Source organism: Arvicanthis niloticus, chromosome 22 (assembly GCF_011762505.2).
Source record: "Arvicanthis niloticus isolate mArvNil1 chromosome 22, mArvNil1.pat.X, whole genome shotgun sequence".
NCBI lineage: Eukaryota > Metazoa > Chordata > Mammalia > Rodentia > Muridae > Arvicanthis > Arvicanthis niloticus.
In genome coordinates, this window is record NC_133429.1 from 11,571,990 (window position 1) to 11,595,166 (window position 23,177).

At 40.2% G+C, this 23,177-nt stretch overlaps 1 long non-coding RNA gene across 1 annotated transcript; it reads right to left on the bottom strand.

Moving 5' to 3' along the window:
- Positions 1–547: 547 nt before the first annotated feature.
- On the bottom strand, positions 548–10,368 carry LOC143435678 (uncharacterized). The gene is made up of 3 exons (XR_013106150.1): positions 10,124–10,368; positions 1,782–2,096; positions 548–1,543 (listed from the first exon to the last, which is right to left on the bottom strand). It is a non-coding gene; the product is annotated as an uncharacterized LOC143435678 (long non-coding RNA).
- Between the last annotated feature and the right edge of the window lie 12,809 nt (positions 10,369–23,177).

Genomic DNA, 23,177 nt, shown 5'->3' on the forward strand with positions numbered 1-23,177 from the left:
GATAACAACATTCATGCTTCCACTGTCTTGAAGATCATTTCTTTAGTACTTAGTAAGTAGTTTCTCCATCTCTCTCCGTCTCTCTGTCTTTCTCTGTCTCTGTCTGTCTCTGTCTCTCTGTGGTGTGTGTGTTTGTGTGTGTGTGTGTGTGGTTAATTAATTTCTCCTGGCACAGAACATCATTGAACTCTGTGCCAGTCACTGCCACTTAACCTATGCGATCAACAAAGGAAGGCCAGCATCCATAATTTTGTTTTGCAATTTAAAAAAAATTCATAAAAACTGAAGAAGGGAGACAGAGACAAAGGCTACCTGAGGAAACTGGTTTTTGTTATTTGTGTTCTAAAATTCCCTCACCCGACTTGTTGACAAAGTTCCAAGTTGAATGGCTAGGTCCTTATGAATGTATAGAAATGTATAGAAACCCAGATATGTTGGTGTCCTTAGCACAGAAGATATGAGTGAGCAAAGTCCTTCAATGTCATTTACATTTCATCCACAAGATGGTAGCGCACACTTTCCGTTCAATGTAAAGCTGGCCCGTGATTTCCAATTTCCCGTAAATTACAGAAAGGTTGGTGCTGAATCCAAGTCAGGCACTCTGGATATCATTCAGTATTTTTTTTTTAATCGTGATGAATTGATTTGGAGAATATTTAGTACTGCTATAGCAAGGTGGGGATTCATCTGAAATAAAGAAAATCCAGCAATGTATTGCATTCCAACTCCTTAAAGGCAATTCGAGAAGTGGGAATACTTTGGACATCTAAAAACCACACACTAAGTATCGGATACTGACATTTTTCAAAAACACTACCTTAGTACATCATGCAAAAGACATTCAGGATGTCAAGTTCAATTAATCTTGGGTGAAATTTTGCACAGTAACAAAATTCCTTCCATGAAACTAGTTCAAGTGGGTTATAGGTGGCTTCCCCTCAAATCCAGGGGGAAAGTTAGGCCGTAGATGGCTATGAAATTTCCATGAGCTAAATGAGAGGGCAGCATCAACAGATTGGCTTGCCTTCCATCTGCTGTGTTCTTCTCCCTCCCCTTGCCCCATGCCAGAGGAGAGATGACACAGATGAGAAAAACATCTGGTCTTCTCTGCCTCCATCCAACAGAGGGTCTTCTTTGAGGTTTAGGTCTCAGGCTCACTTTATCTACTTCTTCAAACTCTTTTTAAAACGAGCAGCTCAACTGGGATTTCCTTTCATCTTGCTATATTATTTTCAAATTAAATTGGCTCTAATGTCCTGCAGCAGAGCTATGAAAGTAAGGCTCTAGGGTATCGGAGTGATTTCTCATTCTCTTGTCCAAAACAGCTGAACTCCCCACCTGGGATAGGGAGTGGTAGATAATCCATGATCTGAAGCTGAGATACAGCAGTGGCAAAGGGACACGAGGGGACATCCTGCTGGTCTATTTTTCAGTGGGTTTCAGAATAGACTTAAGATTCCTCGATCCTCCACACTCCAGATCCATGGTGGATATACCTTCTACATACCCTCCTGTCCTCAGGACATCTGCTTCACCAAATGGCCTGTAAGAAACAAGGAAAAATGGTAGGTGTGGTCCATATTTTCAGCACATAAGAATGTAAGGAATTATGAGAAATAGAGAAGGAAATGGAAAACATAGATAAAATGAGCAAGTATGATGTTTATAATAAGCACACTAAAAACTCACTTTTATCCTAAGGAACTGTGTGTCTGTCTTGCTCAGCACCAACTAAAAATACAAGTAGAGTACATTTTCAGGGGGAAAAACAACAGTCTTACCATTATTCAAAGGGGAAGAGAATCCAGAGCACAGTGTGATGTTCAGCATTTGCTTTCAGACCGTTCACAGAGGCAGGGATGCTCTTGAACTCTTCTCACGTCCTCTGTCTCCTTCCCTCTTTATTTCTTCTTTCTCCTCCCATCTCTTTACATACCCCTGCAGCATCTCAGTGCCGCCTGGTCTTGCTGATCCTTACACTACTTCACAGCTTCGGGTTTCCAGAGACTTCAATGTTAGGCATTTTCAGGATAAATACTTGCTAATATTTAGCCCCTTGTATTTACCTTAAATGCTTACTTATAGCTGACAACATCCTGTTGGGGAGTATAGAAAGAAAACTCCTTAGGCTTCAGTTAAAATTGCATATACTTAAGCAGACATAATGAAGAGTCTTAATCTACAAAAGAAGATACACAGAGTTTTAGGGAAAGTGGAACTTCCTCAAGCATAATCATAGCTATATCCTAGCTTGTTTTAAACTCCCCCTCCCTCCCTACTTTTCCATACTATCTTGTAACCTGTTCTTTGCATTGGGTTATCATTTGTTATGCTTCAATAGGTTTCTCAATAGTTATTTCTAACATAATATCTAATATTGTTTTGTGCCCATACTGTTATAGTTCAATATTGTCTTAGTTACTATTCCTGTTGCTACAACAAAACTCTGAGAAAACCAACTTGAAGGAGTGTCTTAGGGTTTCTATTGCTGTGAAAAGACACCATGACCATAGAAACTCTTATAAAGTAAAACATTTAATTGGAGCTTGCTTAAGTCCATTATTATCATGGTAGGAAGCATGGTGTCACACAGAAAGACATGGTGCTGGAGAAAGAGCTGAGAGTTCTACATCTGGATCAGCAGGCAGCAGGAAGAGAATGCCACACTGGGTCTGTCTTAAGCATCTCAGACCTCAAAGGTCGCCCCTAATGATGAACTTTTTCCAACAAAGCAACACCTCCTAATAGTGCCAATCTCTATGGAACTATGGGGGCCATTTTCATTCAAACTACCACAGGGAGGTTTATTTCTATTTACAGTTTAAATCATCCATTGTGGAGGGGAAATCAAGACTTTGAGAGCTTGAAGCAGCTGTTCTCATTAAATCCCTACTCTGAAGAGAAAGACCAAATCAGAAAAGAGAAATGAATGTACACATGCTGATGTCCTGTTTATTCTCTTCATTTTATACAGAATTCACTACCCACAGAATGGCGCTGCCTTCGGTTGGAAGGTCTTCCCATCCCAGTTAATGCAATGAAGACAAGCACCTACCGGCCTGCTTAGAGGTCATCTCCCAGGTGGGCCTAGATTTTTCTCAAACTGACAATTAATAATAGTCATCACCATGGTTATCAGTTGCCTGATGATGGTAGAGGATGAAAAAATGAGTTATCTCAAAGATAGTGTTATCTCCTTGCCGATCAAAAAGGAAAATTATGAATTAAGAGACATCGTTAGCCCTGGACGAGAGTTTAACCATTCCTTCTCACTCAGAATCTGAGACTTTGGCTGACCAAATGGGATTCCTGGAGCCCATGCTGATGCTACAAGAGAAACAAAGCAGACAACAGTCGTGACCAATGGGCTGTTATTCACCTTCTAGAACTGGATTCTCTTTTCCATGGAAAAGGGTTCAGAAGTTCATGTTCAAAACCACAGCATGTGCTTGGTGTGAGTCACCTAGGAAGGCAATGACCTACTGAACCACACTTACACAAAGATTCATGCATGGACAAGGCCCCACTACTGGGGCCCCACACTGACTACTCACAGACATCCTGCATTTAATATTGCTCATCCATGTAAGGGACAGGAAGTAAATGTTCCATTGTCAATTAATGGAGCCCTCTGTGGGGGAGGCACAGCAGAGGGTACTGAGCCAGTTGTTGGCACAAATGCCAAGGGACTACACTAAGAGTACTGATCACAAGACGATGCTATTTATTCATCTTCAAGAATAAATAATTCATTTAGAAGAATAATTATAGTTTCCTAGATGCTATTTGGAAAAGAAGGCCAACTCTAAATTCTATTACTATTATTCTCTATTTTTAATACATACTTTCTCAATATAAGAATAAAACATAAAATTTTTGGCATAGGGTTTGAGGTGGTATGAGCAAACAGGAAATGAATAGATCCCCATACAACTAACTTCTGACTCCCACACCCTCTCCTGTACAAACTCTGAAGAGATGAGACAGGCAAGTAATAAGGGAAAGTACAGGTTGGCTTAAGTAGGTCTTTGGACTCATTTGGGAACAGGAAATGCTGGGTTAAAGTTCCAAGAATGAACCAGAGTGTGCCTCTTGTCCCTTGGCTACCCATTAAATGAGAGCTCCAATTCAAACTAGTTGTTGGCACAAATGGCAAGGGACTACACTAAAAGTACTGATCACAAGACAAAGTTATTTATTTATTTTTCAAATATTTACTGACAGCCCTCTGATGGTCACCAGGGAAAAGACCATGAAGCAGAAGACTTCATATTTCACGAGAGTTCCAGCCTAGCACAAAATGTAGAGTTTGTATTTAAATTAATCATCTTAAGAAAGCGTGGCTCTTTTACTCACCCAAGTTCCAAGTCGCCTGAATGACACATAGGAATGTGAGCAATCAAAACTGAGTAAGAAAACTGGAGCCTGATGCTCACTTGACTAAATGAACTTTCTGATGATGTCTTCTTCATAGCGCTCACTAGCACATTCATCTGAGACTAAGATGAATCTCAAGATCATTAAGGTCCTTATCCATGAGCAACCAACGCCAGACAATCTATGTGCAACTACCTTCTCCTTTCCTACCTGAGCAGAAGCCAGCACAGTAAGGTCAGTTGGTGTGTGTCTTCTACTGAAAAGGGACAGTCATGCCCATCAGTTCAAGGTCAGCTAGTTAAAGGAATAAATGTTGGGAAGGAACAAGACACCAGCATGGTCACTCTAGTGAGGATCCGTCCATACAAAGTCAAAAGACATGAACTTGACCATGGCCATTGCAATTATGGTGGAAGGGCAGTCTACTTGGGCCCTGAGTTAAACATATAAAAGGACACTTGAAGCATAAGAGAGAGTATGACACTTGTTTCTGGGCTTGAGGTATCTTTTACTCAGTATATATTTTTTCAAGAATTTTATTACTTCATTACTCTTCAGAGCTGAGTAACATTCCCTTGTGTATATTTACTATATTTTCCTTATCTATTCCTCTGTTAATAATGGATCTAGGTTGAATCCACTTTCTAGCTATTGTGAATAGAACAGCAATGAAAATGGAGGTCAAGCGTCTCTGTAGCAGGGTATCAGGTCCTTTGGGCATATGCACAGGAGTGGTGTGGCTAGGCCATGGGGCAGTTCCGTGCTTCATTTTTGAAAATTTTTCAGATGTACTTCCAAAATATCTGCACTAGTGTATAAGGGTCTCCTTTTTGTCACATTCACATCATTTGTGGTCCTGATGATAGCTTTTTCAACTAGGGTGAGATAGAATCATCAAGTTCTTTGGATTTACATTTCTGTGAACACTAAGAATGTTGGCCACATTTTAAAGTGTTTCCCATCTATTTGCTTATCCTTTTGGGGTTCTTTGTATGTTAAAGAAACCTAATTGTCTGCCAGATGAGTAGTTGGCAAAGATTTTCTCCCATTCTGTGGGCTATTGATTGGTTTCATTTTCCTCTGTTGTATAGAAAGAACAGCTTTCTAATTTCCTAAGATACCATTTGTTGACTGTCTTCTTACTTCCTATGCTACTGTAGTCCATTCAGATAGTTTCTACAAACTGAAGCACTCTCACTCTTCTTTCTCTAGTGGTTGCAGGATATCAGGTCTACTTGCAGTTGATTTTTTATGCTCAATAAGAGATAAGAATCAAGTTTTATTTTTCTACATGTTGAAATTAAGTTGTCCAAACATTATTATTGAAAATGCTGTCTCTTGTTCCAGGGTTTGTTTTTGGTATCTTTGTGAAAAACCAAGTAAATCATCGTATGAACCTATGCATGGGTTCTCAATTTTATTCCATTGATCTTTGTGTCTGTTTTGTGTCAGTTCCATGATGTTGCTATGTCTCTGCAGTATAATTTATAATCAGGTGTAATGATCCTCCTGTAGAATCTTTTTTGTTCAGGATTGCTTTGATTATACTTGCTTCTATTTGATTAAACTTGCTTTGTGCTTCCATTTAATGTTTGGTTTTGTTCTGCAAAAATTGTGTTGGAATTTTTATTGATTATGCATTGAGTCTGAAGATTGCTTTTGGTACAATGATCATTTTTACATTATTTATTTCAATCCATTAACATGGGAGATCTTTCCAATATTCTAGTATCTTCCTCAGTTTTTCCTTTGTCTTAAGTTTTTCATTATTCAGATCTTTTGTTTCTCTGGTTATGTTTATTTTCAGGTAGTGTATGTGTGTGTGTGTGTGTGTGTGTGTGTGTGTGTGTGTGTGTGTGTGCATGTGTGCATGCATGTGCACATGCCCTTGTGTCTGTCTTTTGTGATGGAGTTATTTTCTTGATTTATTTTTAGTTTGTTTATTATTGGTAAACGAGAAAACAAATGATCTTTGTGTATTAGTTTTGCAACCTGCCACTTAGTGAAGATGTCTATCAGTAAGCATTTTCTTGGAGGCATATTTAATGCTCCTCATGAAAATAATCATACCATGTGACAATATGGATGCCTTGATGTTTCCTTTTTTTTTGTTAGTATGTCTTTTTTTCTTCCATTTTTTGTTTGTTTTGCTCTAACTAAGATTTCAGGCTTTATACTGAATATAACTGGAGAGAGTTGAACTCTTTTTTTTTTTATATTTGATGTTGGTAGGAACTCTGAGTTGTTCTTTATTTAGCATGATATTGGCTATAGGTTTGTCATATTTATCCTTTATTATAATGAGATAAGTTCCCTTCATCTCTAGCTTCTCCATGACTTTTCTCAAGAAGGGATACTGGTGGTAGCGGTGGGGTTAATGTAGACATCCCATTTAGGGTTGAGTGCTCAGTCTCTTATCTTTAGGAATTTGACCAATTCATCTCTCCACTGACTGCTGTCTGCATACAAAGAGGCTTCTCTGACTAAATTTGAGAACATCCCAAGTCTGTAGGTGTAAGCATAAATATCTAGATGGCCATCTGACGGCAACACCAGTAAGCAAAATAGCAATATCAGATTTTACCCTAAAGCCTATGGTTTCCCCAGCCATGGGCCTTAAATCAGGAGTATAGTACCAGACATGAAATCGTCCCCCCTCCTCCATGGAATGTGTCTCAACTAGAGATTACATAGGAATTCAGAATATCATTAAGGTCACACTTTAAAAGCATAATAGTCTATAAAATTGGAAAAGATAAAAGAAAGTAGGTGGATTCCTAGATACATACAAACTAAAATGGTTCATAACACACCGAGGCAATTCATTCGACACTGCATTTATTTGAAATTTACTTCAAAGTTGCTCAAAATAATGGTTTAGCTAACTAAGTGCTTTCTCAGAGACATTGATTTCTTTCCCCAGGGCCACATTTACCTCCAGGCTGAAGTTTTAACTTTAACAATTTTTAGTCATATTTTATAAAATCATAAGGGAGTATTCTTTATCAGTACACAGAAGTGAATGTTTTCTAAACATCTGTATATGGAAAATATGTAGACTCAAAATATTTTGAGCATTTCTGCAGTCTGCTTTAGGACTGCATTGACAGTGTTCCCTCTCCCTCTTTTATAGCCAAGTCCTTCTGTGTCTCTACTACTTCCAGCCCTATCCCACATTCCTGGGCTCTTTTTATCATTACACACACACACACACACACACACACACACACACACACACATATATATATATATATACATGTATACATATAAATACAACCTTCTAAAAACATTTACTGTTGCTTGTATGTATATATTTTTGTAGTTGACCAGCTGGTAGTGGATAACTAATTAGGGGTTAGGGGTCTCATCCATGGGGAAGACAGAGTCTCCCTCTCTTAGTATTCATTATTTTTCTGTAGTTTTTTGTCTAAATGCAGGGCCTGGTGAGATTTCCCCCATTTTCATTGATATGTCAATTGGTGTCATTGTTCAGGTCTCTTTAAGCAACTTACTGTTAAGATTTCATGGATGCAGCTTTCCTGCCATTTCTAGAAGGTATGGCTTTTCAATATGCCCTGGTCTTCTGAATCTTACACTCTTTCTACCCCTCTTCTAAACCCAAGACATAGCAAATTATATTTGTAGACAGACAACAGAAAGTAGTATTCTGAAAAGGTGACAGCTCTCATCTGTCTTAATTTGAACCAGAAGCCTCTCAGAAAGGTCCTTAAGTGGAAAAGAATCATGGTGCATGCAATCCCTTTGCTTCATGCTGCACATGGGCATGCTGTCAGGAATCCTGGTAGCCAACGTGACTGAATTGCATTAAGGCTAACAGAGGAGAAAGATGGAAAGAACCTGTCCCAGTGGATGATACTGTGGGCCTTTTGTAGCTCTGAGTTGCTCTCCAGATGTGTCTTTAGTATGAGACAAAATAACCCTATCTTCCTTAGGCCATCACTATCTGAGTTTTAAATAGCTGCATATGTCCTCTTCTGGGTGTTTAATTGAATTGTCATTATCCCTGTTCGGTCTTTATTTACACTTTTACTTAAGAAAATGTTCTCAGTTGTGGAGCAGGCTGTTGTATTTCTTTGCTTGAAAATAAGTAGGCTCTCTGGAAGGATGTGCCGACGGCTATTTCTAGACAAAGGGAATTTTAATTATGTCTGCTGTAACCTCTGTTCTCCGACTTTCATATCCATCCTATTTACTTTAAGGCACAAATGGGGTATAGTTCATGTACGCAGCTGATAGCCAGCCTCTAGCCGGCCTTCATTCGGGACTGTTTCCTGACCTCTTCTAAATTGAATGGCTTGACCTCATACTATCTCTAAGACACAGTTTGGGTTTGGCCTAGAAATATCTTGCACATGATGAAATGTAGCCTGACAAGAAGTGTCAGTGGAAATGTAACCTACTCTTGTAGTAAGTACCTGAGGTTCAGTTATTCTCAGACAGCCAACTGTTTCAAACCCCGTTCAAGTAAAACAGATGAGAATTATAACCAACAAGAGACAAGTCTGTACCTCATATTTTTACCCTATATGTCACTTCCCACTTTCTATCTACAAATATAACTTCCCACATTCTGGGGTCAGACACAATCAACAGCAGAAATGGTTATTTCTTGTTATTTCTGGCCTAGACTGCCACTCAATTCTAGACTATCAAAGCCAATTAAAATCTGCAAGGCTCTACTTGCTGTAATGTCTCTTTTAATGCCTAAGGAGGCATAGTTTTTACCTCTATCTCACAGTTCCCCCAAACTCCAACCTGTGTGGCTTTTACTGCTACCAGAACAGCTTCTTATTTGCTGCTACTGTTTTCCCCAGGGTACTTGGCTTGTGAGAACATTCTCTCTCCAAAAGTGTAGACCTATTAAAGACTAACCAAGCATTATTCAATCCTTGAACTTCCTGCCTGCCTTCTTAAAGGAACACATTTCAAAAGGACCTTGAAAGACAGACCAGGGCCCAGATAAAGCAAATAAATAAATAAATAAATAAATAAATAAATAAATAATCAGCCATCTTAGTTCAAAACATATTACCTAGCATAGTCATTCTCAACCTGGGCATCTCAACCCCTTTGGAAGTTAAATGACCCTTTCACAGGGTTTCAGTTATGAAGTAGCAACAGAAAAAATTTTTATAGTTGGGGGTCACCACAATATGAGGAGCTATATTAAAGGGTCACAGCTTTAGGAAGGTTGAGAACCACTGGCCTAGTGAAAGGATAGTTATCTAGTTTTCAGATTTAGTAAGAGTATGACATCACAGATCCAGAGTGCAGACAGACTGAGGTGGCAGGAGGGGGCGTAGTTGTGAAATTCCATCCTTCCTTGTCCACATGTCCCTTCTGGAGTCATGCCTATAGAGCAATGACTAATTTTCTCACTCTGACTTACACTCTTGACTGAGCAGAAAATCTGTGGAGAATTACATCAGATTCTATACCTAAATTGTGTGCTAGTTCAGACTGAACACCACCCCTCTTCCCAGGTATATCATTGTAATTATTAGTTCTTATATTAAAACTAAGTCTATCACGTATCAGCACATAGTTTTAAGGTATATTTTTATAAGCTTCTCTTGCTATTGTAAAGTTAAGCTGGGAGATACTGTACTAGAGTGTATGGATTCAGCATCATTAATTTTTATTAGTCCTTTGAGAGTTTTGCACAATGTGCTTTGATGAGATCCAGCCTCCCCCAATACCTCCCAGATTCACCATCTACACTTACCCAACATCATGTCCCTTTTTGGAAAATTTAAAGCTATCAAGTCCAATTTGTGGTGTTCACATATTCCCAGATGTGTGGCTTTTCACTGGAACATGGTAGGTTTTCTGGTAGCTTCACACTTACAGAAAACAATCCTAGCCATTCCTGTCTACATGGTGTCATGTGTCACAATGCTCCTGGGGCTTTCTTCTGTGCACCTGGATTCCTTGGAGACCAATGTCAACTCAACTTTGATGACTGTGACAGTCAGCCATGTCTCCTTGGAGGTATACGTGTTGACAGAAGAAACAACTCCCACCGAATGCACTGGTAGTGGATACACAGGAGCACACTGTGAGACCTTGAAGCCTCTTGGATGGTCAAAGCCTTGTCACAATGATGCAACACAGGAAGACATTGTTGACAGCTATAGTTGTCACTTCTGGCCTGGATACACAGGTGTGTCGTATGTGAGACAGACATAAATGAATAAAAAAAACAACTCCTGCCAATTTGGGGGAATGTACCTAGCTGTCCTCAGAGGATATATATAAACACATTGCTGGCCTGCCTTCTTCCTTCAATTATCTTGGAGCCTCAGGCTACGTTTGCATCTGTCAGACTGGATTCATAGACAGGAACCTAGCATAACTGTCCTCTGAGAGTCTCCACCCAGCAGCTGACCAAAATAGATGCTGAGACCCACAGTAAAACATTAGATGGAGCTCAGGGAATCTTATGGAAGAGTTGGGGAAAGGATTGAGGAACCCAGAAGGAATAAGGACTCTACAAGAAAACCAACAGTGTCATCTAACCAGGACCCCGAGGGGCCCCAGAGACTGAACAACCAACAAAAGAGCATATAAAGGCTGGACCTGGTTCCCTCATATGTAGCAGATGGGCATTTTGGTCTTCATGTGGGTCCCCCCAAAAGTGGAGCAGGTGAACATGACTTTGTTGCTTGCCTGTGGATCCTATTCCCCTAACTAGGCTGCCTTGTCTGGCCTCAGTGGGAGAGGATGTACCTATTTCTGCAGTGACTTGAGGTGCCAGGGTGGGTCTGTTACCAGAGAGGGACATCCCCCTTCTCAGAGGTGAAGGAGAGGGGGAAGGGCATTGTGAAGGGTTACTGGGAGGAGGGGGTGTGGTCGGATGTGAAGTGAATACATAAATAAATTAATGGGGGGAAAACAAAAGAAAATGAATGCTCAGATTCTCAGCAGCTGTCATTTGCTGCCTGCTGCTCCTGCAGGGATGGGACATCTTACTCACTCACCTCACCTGCTGGGATTTTGACAGCCTTGAGTTTGCATGGGGCTTGTATCAACAGCCACAACTCATTTATATGTAAAGTTGTTTTGTGTCTGAAACAATAGTTCTCCCACTGATGGCTCTACTTTCTTTTGGCCCCCTTTTCCAAGATGATCCCTAAGCCTTGGGAGGAGGGCATGTAACCAGAACATAGATGTCCCATTTAGGGCTGAGTATACCACAAGGTCTTATTCTCTGTACCCTGCCCACCTTTAGGTCTCTGTGTCACAAATAGATGCTTCTCTGATGAAGAGTGTGAGGTTCTAATTTCTGTGTATAACAGTGAATCATTGGAAATTGGTTTGATATTCTGTCCATGTAGCATGTTACACATTCTCCCATAGGGCCTATGGCCTATCTAGTCGCAGGTGATTCAACATTATTTTAATAATCTTATGATAATTTAAAAGTGGTAACTTAATCATTAGTTAGGCATTCTGAATATAATTGCTGCTATTGAGACATCTTAAGAGACATGTTGTTTTCTTAAGAACAATTTTAAGAATGGGATGTTTAAATACAAGTTATTCCTGTATTTAAAGTTTTATATAATATTGTATGTACTATATATTAATTATATAATTTTTATTAAGCACATTTTAAATTCCTCATAGAACTATTCCCTAAGTCTTCTTGAAAGTTTCTCTCTGGAAATAAGAAACTTTTCTTTGCTAGCTTACATTTTTTTTTGTCTTTAATTCATTTAAACTTAGTAGCTTCATAAAGGGTTCCATTCATTATTATTTTAAAGATAAGAAAACAGTAGGTGACCATTACAGATGCAGATACTCATAGCCAACCATCAAACTGAGCCCTGGGACCCCAATGGAAGATCTAGGGGAAGGACTGAAGGAGCTTGCAACTCCATAGGAAGAACAACAATATCAACTAACTGGATCCCCCAGAGTTCCCAGAGACTAAAGAACCAAGCAAAGAGTATACATGGAGGGATCCATGGCTCCAGATTCATATATAGCGGAGGATGGCCTTGTCTGACATCAAAGGGAGGGGAGGCCCTTGGTTCTGTGGAGGTTTAGTGCCCCAGCATAGGGGGATGCTAAAATGGCGAGGCAGGAGTGGGTGAGTGGGCAGAGGAGCACCTCATAGAGAAAAGGGGGAGCTGAGATTGGATGGGATGGGATGTGGAGGGGGAACCTTGAAGGAGGATATCACTTGAAATGTAAAAAAATAAAATAATTAATAAAAAAAATAAATGAGGGGTCATTTTCCCAGGATCACAAAACTAACAACTAACATATAGCTGAGTCGGAGCCACTTCAGGAAAGTCCTCTAACCTAACTCTTCCATATTTTTTACTTCTCCTTTTCAGATAAAGAAACTAATATCTAGTATATTGGTCAGACTTAGTCACTTCAATGAAATATTTGAGCCAGACCACTGATGAAGAAAATGGTTTATTTTCTACACAGTTTTCAAGGTTCAAAGGTGTAGAGCCTGTATTAGGTACGTTTTGGTGAGCCCCATGACAAATTGTGAATTGTGGGGTGGTAATGGCGAGCATACACATTAGAGTAAGCAGTCACAACCTTATTCAGGAAGAAGAGAGAAGGAGAGATGAGGGAGAAGGAGAGGAGAGAAAGAAAGACATGTTTCTTTTAGTAATCATCTTATTGTAAGAATGGCCAAGGACTCATGGGAAATTACTTAAATCCTTATGGTGAGCACATCCCCAGGAATGACCTCCTCTTACCACATCTTTAGAGTTCCCTCATCTCCCAATGATGGCGCCTTGGGCACCAAGCCTCCCTCCACTAGGGGACACTGAAGTCATATGCAAACCATGGCAGCTAAAAAGCCAAAAAAGGAACTTGACAAATCCAACACAAGTCAAGTAATAGACACAGTCCTACAACTCTTATAGAAAATGGTAGTCTACTCAAGATTCATCTGCAATAGTAAACATCTAGAAGCAATCTGAAAAATTAACCAGATACAAAAATAAGCTGAAACATTGTGACTATCATGAATAACTGTGTAAAGCTGAAGAGAGCACGCTGGAATAGTTTTAGCTTCTCCCAGTATCTATCTCACTTTTACTTATTGTTTCCTCACTCAATAAAACACCATGGTGCTTGTATCCACCCTCATCTGTATTTAGAATCAAAGGAAAGGACACAGGGATGAGGGACAGGTGACCTCCCCTGCCACACCCCTCACCATCTATGGCAGGTGCCAGAGCTGCCTCCTTCCCCCCAGAGTCGGCCCGGCCTCTTGCCTGCTGAAGCACTTAGAAGAAAGGACCATGCACCTGGCATTGTCAGTACAACAGAGCTGGCCCTGCAGACATGAGCACCAGTGAGCCAACCCAAGGGCATGATAGCAGGAGAGCCCCTCTGTCCCTTGCCGTCATCATTGGCTGAGCTAGCCAGGGCAGTGCTGGAGACCTCATCCTAGCAGTGTTGGTGCAGGAAGACTAGAGGGGTGATCAGCTTAGCTACCATCCAGGTCCAGATCCAGGGCTTTGAGTTGCCCCATCTCACCTTTTACCTCATCTATGAACTGCTTGAGTGTATGAAGGGTTTGGTCCTATAGATACAGAGGTACAGGATCTCCATGACACAAGGTAACAACAGGATACCTGAGAGGAGTCATAGGATCCAATATTGAGAGTGTAGCAGAAGCCAGAGGCCTCAAACCAGACCAAGGACTCACTGCAATGAACATTTGCAAGCAAAGAAGTGTGGACAAAAGGCTATACTTTGGGACACTGTAACACACCACAGATTCCACAAGAAGATTTTTTTTTCTTTTGGGGAGAGGTTGAAAAGGTAAAGGGTGGGTACAAAGGGACAGGAAGATGAATGGGATTGAGGTGCATGATGTGAAATAAGTCCACATATTCTAATGACAAAAGAATATTGAGGAGAGTGCTTTGTAGGTCTCAAGTGAGGGTCATTTATATGTCATTTTCTCACTGACAAAAAAGATATTTTTCTACATACAATTGTTTTTCCAATTTTATATCTAAAATTCATTTAGTTATCATGCCTGTACACATAAATTAGAACAAATAACTAAATAAATGTCATAAAAGTACACCAAGCAATACCAAGAGGCTTGACTAGCTAGGGGTTTTGGAAGGAAGGAAAGACAGAAAGAAGGAAGGAAGGGAGGAAGGAAGGAAGGAAAGAAAGAAAGAAGGAAGGAAGGAAGGAAGGAAGGAAGGAAGGAAGGAAGGAAGGAAGGAAGGGTCCAGAATGTCCACACTCACATCAGCAACATAAACCTTTCTGTGGTGAGGTATTTAAACATGGGCACTGATGTGCTCACCCAGGTGCTCCATCTTCCTACAGAAAAGCTGATGCTAAGGGGAAGAAACCTTCTCCCAAGTAGGCTACAGAGCTGCTTTTCAGGTTACATCTCCTTTGTGCCTTTGCTAAAATGTTTACTTGTTTCAGGAACCTTCTACTAGCTCCTCATGAAATCATAAAACAAGCTCATGGGTGTAAAACAAAAGCAACTCACCACCACACTGACCTTTAATAAGTCTCAAATCAGTTCACTGGGCTGTCAAGATGCTAGCAAGGGTTTGTCTCCTTTGGAGGCTTAGAGGGGCAATTCCCAGCTTCTACAATCCAACCTCCCGATTCCTTGGCTAGATGCCTTTGTTTTTATCTTCAAAGGTAGATGTGCAATATCCTCAACTCTGTCCTGAGACCCTGACCCCTTCCTCTGTCACCATGCTTCTTTTGGTGACTCTTACCTTCTCCAACCCCTCTTGTAAAGACCCAGTGGTAACAATGGACTACCTGGACAACCCATGATAACCTCTCCATTTCAATACCACTAATCACATCTGCAAATGCCTTTTGCTATATACGACATTATCACAGGTTCTGGGAATATGGAGATATCTGAAATACCTTAATCCAGTCCACTAGTGTTGAGTAGTACTTGCTAGGTAGTTAAATTCTTATCATTGCATGACGTTCTTTTTTTTTTTTTTTTTAACTTTCTTCTACAACCTTTAGCTCTCCCCTTGCCGTCGTGCCTTGAAAATGCCATCTGATCCTCCTTGCTGATTCTATGTACTGTTAAGAACTGCCATTTTCTCTGGAGACTTTGGGCTAGATGCATTTTGTGACAGAATGAGTCCCCTTGTCTTTGGGAGTGGAACCAGGGACAGATCTCTTGTCTTATAAGGCATGGATGTCATTGCACTGTTTGTGAAATCACAAATTCCACTACTCTTCTGCCATGTTCCCAAAGTCACAAAGGCCGGGAAAAACAAAACAAAACAAAACAAAAAAAACATATCGTGTTCTGCCTCAGCTCTGAGATACTTAAGACTAGCAAAGAAACATGTAAACATGATCTATAGTATTAGATTTGAGAATTTTGTCTGAAATTTTGTCTAGATTGTTAAACCTGAGAACTCTGCCCTCTATATAAGTAGGATTCCTGACATCAAATGGCAGAGTTGGGGAGTTACCCACCTTCCGATCCACAGCATGGTATTGCAGGTCTTCCCATGTGTAGTCTCACCTCAGGAAAGGTGATGGTGTGGAGGTTTAGTGTGGAGCATTCAAAGGACATTGGCTGAGTTAGCATAGCTTGCTTCTCCTCAAGGCTCACCCAGAGACTGTTCCATCCACTTCTATTAGGTAGTTCCGGTATCCTTTCCCATTAGTTGAGCATCTCCTACATTCAAGGAACTGTCATAGGAGGCCAGGAGAAACTCACTGACATCAATAACTAATCCATTTTGCCCAAGTAGGTAGAACGTAAAGGTGAAGAGGAAATGAGAAAGCACCATCATTGAATCAGGGGAGGCAGCACCCACTTGTGATCCCAGGTGACCCACCATGAGCCATGCACTGACAGCTTAAGGAGAGGCAACTCCATTCTCACCACTGCCCTGCCACCACCTGGAAGACTCTGGTTGGTAGGGGTAGAGCTTGCCATTTGGTCCCTATCACTAGTCACTGAAATGCAGGTCCTTTATGATCCTATTGTTTTTAAAGTTGTAACATGACACAAAAGTCACCCATAGAAGTCTGAGCCAAATCACATGAAGGCAATTTTAATGTGTAAATATTTTGATTTGCAAATGTAATTGCCTAGTCATATAAGCCTGGCTCACTATGTATAGGCTTTTTAAAGTCACCACTGTTATATAAAAATATAGAATTATGAGTCTGAATCAAAGCTAAATAAGTTTTGCTTGACACACATTTATTCAGCAAGTCTCTCCTCATTTTTTTTTCTTTTTTCTTTCTTTTTTTTTTTTTTTTTTTTTTGATTTTCTGATCAGTTTAAGTTACTCAAAACAACCTGTTCCCATGATTTACTCATACAATACCCCCACAGTCAAGCACAAGCCCTTGGTACTCAATGTCTGACATGTCTTTGCACTTATTTCCTAGGACTCTCCCTCAGTATGATTTGCCTTTGATTATACTTACTGGCATCCTGCATTCAAAGACACTTCCAGTCCACATGGTTCTCGCCAAAGCCATCATTTGCTCTCACGTTCTCTCACATTCCCATTCTATATCCATCTTAGGACCAAATTAAAACGTCATACAGTTCCAGATGATTTTTTTTCTTTCCAAATACCACTCAACTTCTCTCTACCTTGAGTGTTTTCTAAGAACAGAGACCTTGTTTGTGTTATTTTTTAGAGGAGGATTGCCACAGATGCATGTTCAACTTGCACATGGTGGTTCTGCCTTGCAATACCTCACATATTGTTTCATTTGAGAGAAATATTTGGTAAATAATTTTCATAAACAAATACATGACTTTGAATGGGCAGATAAGGCCATTATCCTCTAATGGTCAATGTAGTGAATTAGGTCTTGAGATAATGAAAAGTCTAAAGTCAGAACCTTGGAAAAAACCCAAAGAAGGACAGCACTGAGAGGATCTTTAGGCTTCTATCAGACAAACGCTGGGGTCTAGCTCCATTTTAAGGTAGAGTCTGATGTGGTCAGTGCATACACACACACACACACACATACATACACACACACACACACACCTACACTTTGTCCCTTTCCTACTAATGTGGCTTTTTGAGACCAAGAACTTTTCCGAATGAGCTTCATAGGAGCTGGGGGTACCAGACAACCAATGGCTACCAAAGTCACCCTGAGCCTGTGGCTTCTGAGTTAGTTGTCTTGTGTTTGAGAGGAACCCGGTATAAAGTAGAACAGTAGTGATTTAGTAAGATTTAGTAGATTTAGCAAGACAGAGTAGAAGGGTCTCCTGAGAGTAGAAAGGGCTTGAAGGGAGAACCATCATCACTACGTCTTGCCCCAGAGGTTCCTAGATTCACTCAGAGGAGCGGCCACGTGTGACTAGTTCATGAGCCACCATGAGCCCTGCCTTGACTCTCTAAGGGAGCTAGCTCTTGTCTTAACTACTTCACATCACCCAATACCTGTCAGCACCTCTGCCTTGTGGGCAGATCTCATTGCTAGGTCCTGCAGCCAGTCCTAGGAAAACTTCTATGAGAAATGACACCAAATACCAATGCCATGATGACTTTTCTTGGGAACCCCTGTGGCTCTCTGAAGGTAGGAAGTTAGCATGGTATTAACAGTCTACATCTGGATTCCTTCTGTGAAACAGAGCCTGCTCCTTAAGCAGAACATTTTCCTTCTGCAGCTGGGAGAAGGAAGGGACTCAGGATAATAGTGATCCAGAACTCTTGGAATGGAACCTTGCCTCACAATTTCTCTAGCACATATGTAATGTAACCTGGTGAGTGAAAGATTTCTAACAGAGTGCAGCTGCTCATTTGTGTCCAGGAGGCTGAAGCATCAAGGTGTCCTCTTACTGATCTCAGTTCCAGAGCCAGGAACACAAGCTTCTGTACCAACATGTGACCCAGGACCCAGGATGGAAGATGTTATTGCTTAGCATCTAAGATTTCATGACCCCACTGCTTAAAGAGGAAGTCAGTTCTCTCCATTCACCTTCCCATGGCTGGAACTATGTCCCATGTGATGGGAGGGACTTAGATGAGTTTTCTTTTGCTGCTCCCAGAGAGTATTGTTAAAAAAAAATACTGATTCTGGAGTTAGAGAGTCCCAAGCACCCAGGACTAGCCTTGCTTCTTACCACTGAACACTGTTAGCTTCAGGTTTCTCCTCTGTAAAATGAGACTGATTCTTACAGAATCATTTAAAAACTTCTAGTGGGAGTCATGAAGTAAGTCCTCAATGGAAAAAGCACTACTTTTAAAGAAGAAAATGACACAACCCTTGAAGACCTTGGCCCAAGGAGTCTTGTGACTTCCTCCAGACCTCTGCATTTCCCCATGGAAACTAGACACAGAGGTCAAAGGCAGAACAAGAGCAATGACCCCTGAGAATGACTCCACCTGCTATTTATAACAGATGGCCAGTCTCATCAACCAAACTTGTTACTGCCACCCAAGGGTGTGTGTGAGTAAGATGTACAGTTAGCAGTCATGCAGTCCAGCCAAGACCCACAGTTTCCAAAAGGAAGATTTCTCTCTCTCTTTCTTTCTTTCTTTCTTCCTTTCTTTCTTTCTTTCTTTCTTTCTTTCTTTCTTTCTTTCTTTCTTTCTTTCTAAATAATGGCTCCATTTTCAAGGCTCATCATAGCTTTCTGTATAGGGATATATCCTCAATGGGGACACCATTTCTTTTTACTAATTTATAAAGTTCTCATTAATGAAAAAAACCCCTCATTCCTATTGTTAACATTCCTTAGAATGCCATTAAATCCTTGAAGAAATATCAAATGAAAGTAAAAGTAAAAATGACTCAGAGACACACAAAAGCTGAGTTTTTAGTCTTCCAGTGTGGGGCTTTGTTAGAGTAGAAGTCAGAAAGGAGGACAAGGAGGACAAGCAGGAGGACTGTGCTCTTATTTCTTGTGACATGGATGGATCTGATGTGTATCACATTAAGTGAAACACATCAAGCACAGGAACTGGAAATACTGCATGCATTCACGTACACAAGGAAGGCAAGAGTTGAACTCAAAACTGGAATGATGGGGTTAGGGTTTGACTCCACAGTGCTACTCACAGGCTCCTGTTTTGTGCATTCACTGGCTGTTGGTACTTTTTGGAGATGTTCTGGTATGTTTAGAAGAGGGTCTCTGTGGTGAGCCTTTGAGGGTGATAGCTAGCCACTGATTGACAGCTCACCCTTACTTCATAGTTCATCACCATGGGAACAACTTATTCCATGTTCCCAATGTCAAGGATAGAACAGGTCTACCTTGCTGGCCATGCTCTAATGAATGAGACCCTCTGAAAGCATGAGCCAAAATAAATTCTCTCTCTCTCTCTTCCTCCTCTAAAGTATGTTCCTCACAGTGATACAAAAGGATCTAATACAGGTGATTAGCATAGACTGAAGAGATGTCTACAGCTTCAAAGTTTCAGTTAGATAAAAAGACTAATTTCTGGACATCTATGGTACACCATGTGACCTACAGCTAACAATCCATTTTATTCTGATCATTGTTAAAGGGGAGATTTTAATTGTTTCCACCCGACCAACAGAAAAGTATCCTAGGTGGTACGCATACTAATACATTCAATTGAGTCATTCCACAATGTATCTAGTTTTTCTTTATTTATTTACATTCCAAATGTTGCCCCCTTCCAAGTTACCCCTCCCAGAGTTCTTCACTGTACCCCTCCATCCCTTTGATTCTGAGAGGGTGTTTCACCCACCCAGACCCTTTACCCACCCACCCATCCCCAACTTAGCCCTCCAGCATCCTCTTTCACTGGGGTATCAGCTCTCTACTGGATTAGGCGCATCCTACAAGCCCCTTTATCTCTATTTTGAAATACCATATTGTCCATGATAAATTTAAAATTCTGGTTTTAGAGTTGAGTATGTAGCTCAGTTGGATGTACCTCACTTGCCTAGTACACATTTGCATATACACATCTACACAAACATGTACATGCATCACTCATACAATATACACAACACACACATGCACACACGTACCTACACATACACACATAAACACCACACACACATACACACCACACATGCACACACACACACACACACACACACACACACACACACACACACTTAATTACATGGCTTCACTTAATCCTTAAAACCACCTTCTGAGACGTGTATTATTTTAACCCTTGTTTGTCCTCTAAGGAAATGTTTGCACAAAACATTACCTGGCTTATGGGAGTCCTTCATGTGTGCTCAGTCAGCAATTCAAACACAAGGAAGAGAAAATTCTCATGATGAATTTACTACAAACACAAGAAGAGGCTCTTTTCTTCTTTTACCTTTTCCTTTATCATGAACTATTTTCCTCTGAGAGTCAATAAATATTTAGCTACATAACATATAAAAGGCTTTATCACCAAACTCACATGGCCCAAACTATCTGTACAACAATTCTTACCAGCCAGTCCAGTTTCTGTCATATAACTCCCATGTTTGCATCTGGTTGTTCTAGAAGTTCACAAACGTGAACTTTTTTCTCTTCATGCATATGTCCTACTTTTACTTTTGGGATGAAGATGGGGGTGGGGGTACTTCCCCTGCCCATCATAAAGGGTCATGGTCAATAGTCCTATAACAAATACAATACTCACATCCTGTCACTTAACCCCAGAAGGAAAGTGTTCTATTAAGGAAGAAAATTAATTCTCTTTGAAGATAGCTAAAATTAGGAAATTCTATCAAAAAAAATGTATCTTCTACCCTTCAAAATGAAACCACATCCAGACGGCATTGGTCCCTCTAACCAAACAAAGGTGAGGAGCTCATCCCTTAGATTTGGGAAGGATGATTTGGGAAGGCTGCAAGCAGGGACTCTTTGGAAACAGAGCTGATTAATAGTTTGAGAAGTTGAGGAACCTTCCAGAATACAGACATTGTAAGGTAAGGCAATGTGAAGCTGAAGACATGCCACACAGCTGGTGGGCCATAGGAGCCCTCACTTATCAAATAGATTCTTGCAGGCTCCTGAAAAAGAAACTGATTTTTATTTTGCCTAAACCCCCAAAACACTCACCGAGGAAATGTCAAATTCCCACAAGATGAAGCCAGTTTTTCCTTGAGAGGAATCCTGAGCGGATACACAAACAATTAAACTGAAATAGACTGTCTTAACCCTTATTGCAGTTCAAACACCAGAGCCATCAAAGCTGGCCAGTCCAAACCAGCTGCTCACTACCATCCTTTGAGGTTGGTTGAACTGGGGCTTTGTTAGAGCAGAAGTGAGAGAGCATTTCAAAGACAAGGGCCCTCCTTGGGAACCGATTTCCTGGTGACCTCTCTGAATGACATGCTTTTTCTCAGAATACATTCTCAGAGAATACCTAATCTCTGGCACCCCATCCCAAACTTCTCCTAAGCCCCTCAGCCAAGCATTGCTAGAAGAGTATGTGGACACTATTTCTGCTACCCAGGATAAAACTCACCTGCCTGATTAGCCTTGTTCCTTAAATATAACATTTGAAGGAGAAAGGCCTTCCTTTTCTGCCTCTGCATGTTCTAGATACTAAATCATATGTCTTCCTATGGTGGTTTAATTTTTTTTAAATGTATTGTAAATATGCCTTGTGAACATGACACTTTCAGACAGTATCTGAATCAGCAATCTAGTTTAATAGCTCTGTTTCATTTGCTTTAATATTTTAGTAATTCTGTTTGGATTTTTCATCTAAAACAATAAATATGTCCTATTTGTATACAATATGTTACATCATGTCTTACATAATATATCTTACATAATATATAATATAGTATAATAATTAGAGATATAATATATAAATATACTGTATAATATATATTTATATATAATACATAATACATATGTTACATAGTATAAAATGTATAATATATATTATTAGATTTTTAATTTTAACACCAAATATCAAATTTTTCAATAATGTTAATAACATAAAAAAGTATGTTTTTCAAAGGACATCCACCATCAATTCAGATACCTGGTTTCAGTTTAGGTCCAATATTGTTGCTCAGAAACTTACAAAAAGTTTTTCTACATAAAGAATTAGTAGCCCAAAACAAGAAGGGGAAGGAATAGGAAATGTCTAGGTAAAATTGTCGATCCTAGAAGCAAACACTCACAGTGGAACTCAGTTAGTAATTAGCTGAGAGCATTTGCAATATGTTGGGGGCATTCTCTAAACACACTTGGAAAACAGGCCAGAGAATAAGGGAGAGTTCTGTCTTCTGACACCTCCCTCACTGGATGATCATGGGGAAATAAGAGTGCTCCCCATCAGCCAGACATTGTTTAAAACGAATGTTTTATGAATGATCGTGATTCCTTTTCCTGCCACAAACTTGTGCTTAGTATTATTATGACAAAGCTCATTTAAGAGATAAGGAATCTGGTGCCCAGATAAATAAAACACCCTTCCACGGGTCACAAATTTTCAAAAGCATGTCCTCTCCCTCAAGTCTCCAGCTACTGGATAACCCCATACAGGATTCCTGTTCTCTTTAAGCTTCAAGGTCAAGGTTAAAGTTCACCCCATTGCTGTCTGTCAAAAGTTCCACCAGTGATTTCAATTGCCAGATATTTTTACTCCTACAATTACTTTCTTTTGAATACTTCCATGTAAAACTTTAATGAAGCCTTTTACTTAGGTGGAAATTTTAAAACAGAGATGAGACATCAGGAAGGAGGGAAAAAAAATCAGTCATTTTCCTGAACATTTGCCCACAGAAGACTATCTTTCACCTATACATGAAGTTTTATGGATCTTTCTAGAGGTTACAACCTCACCAATCCATCAAAA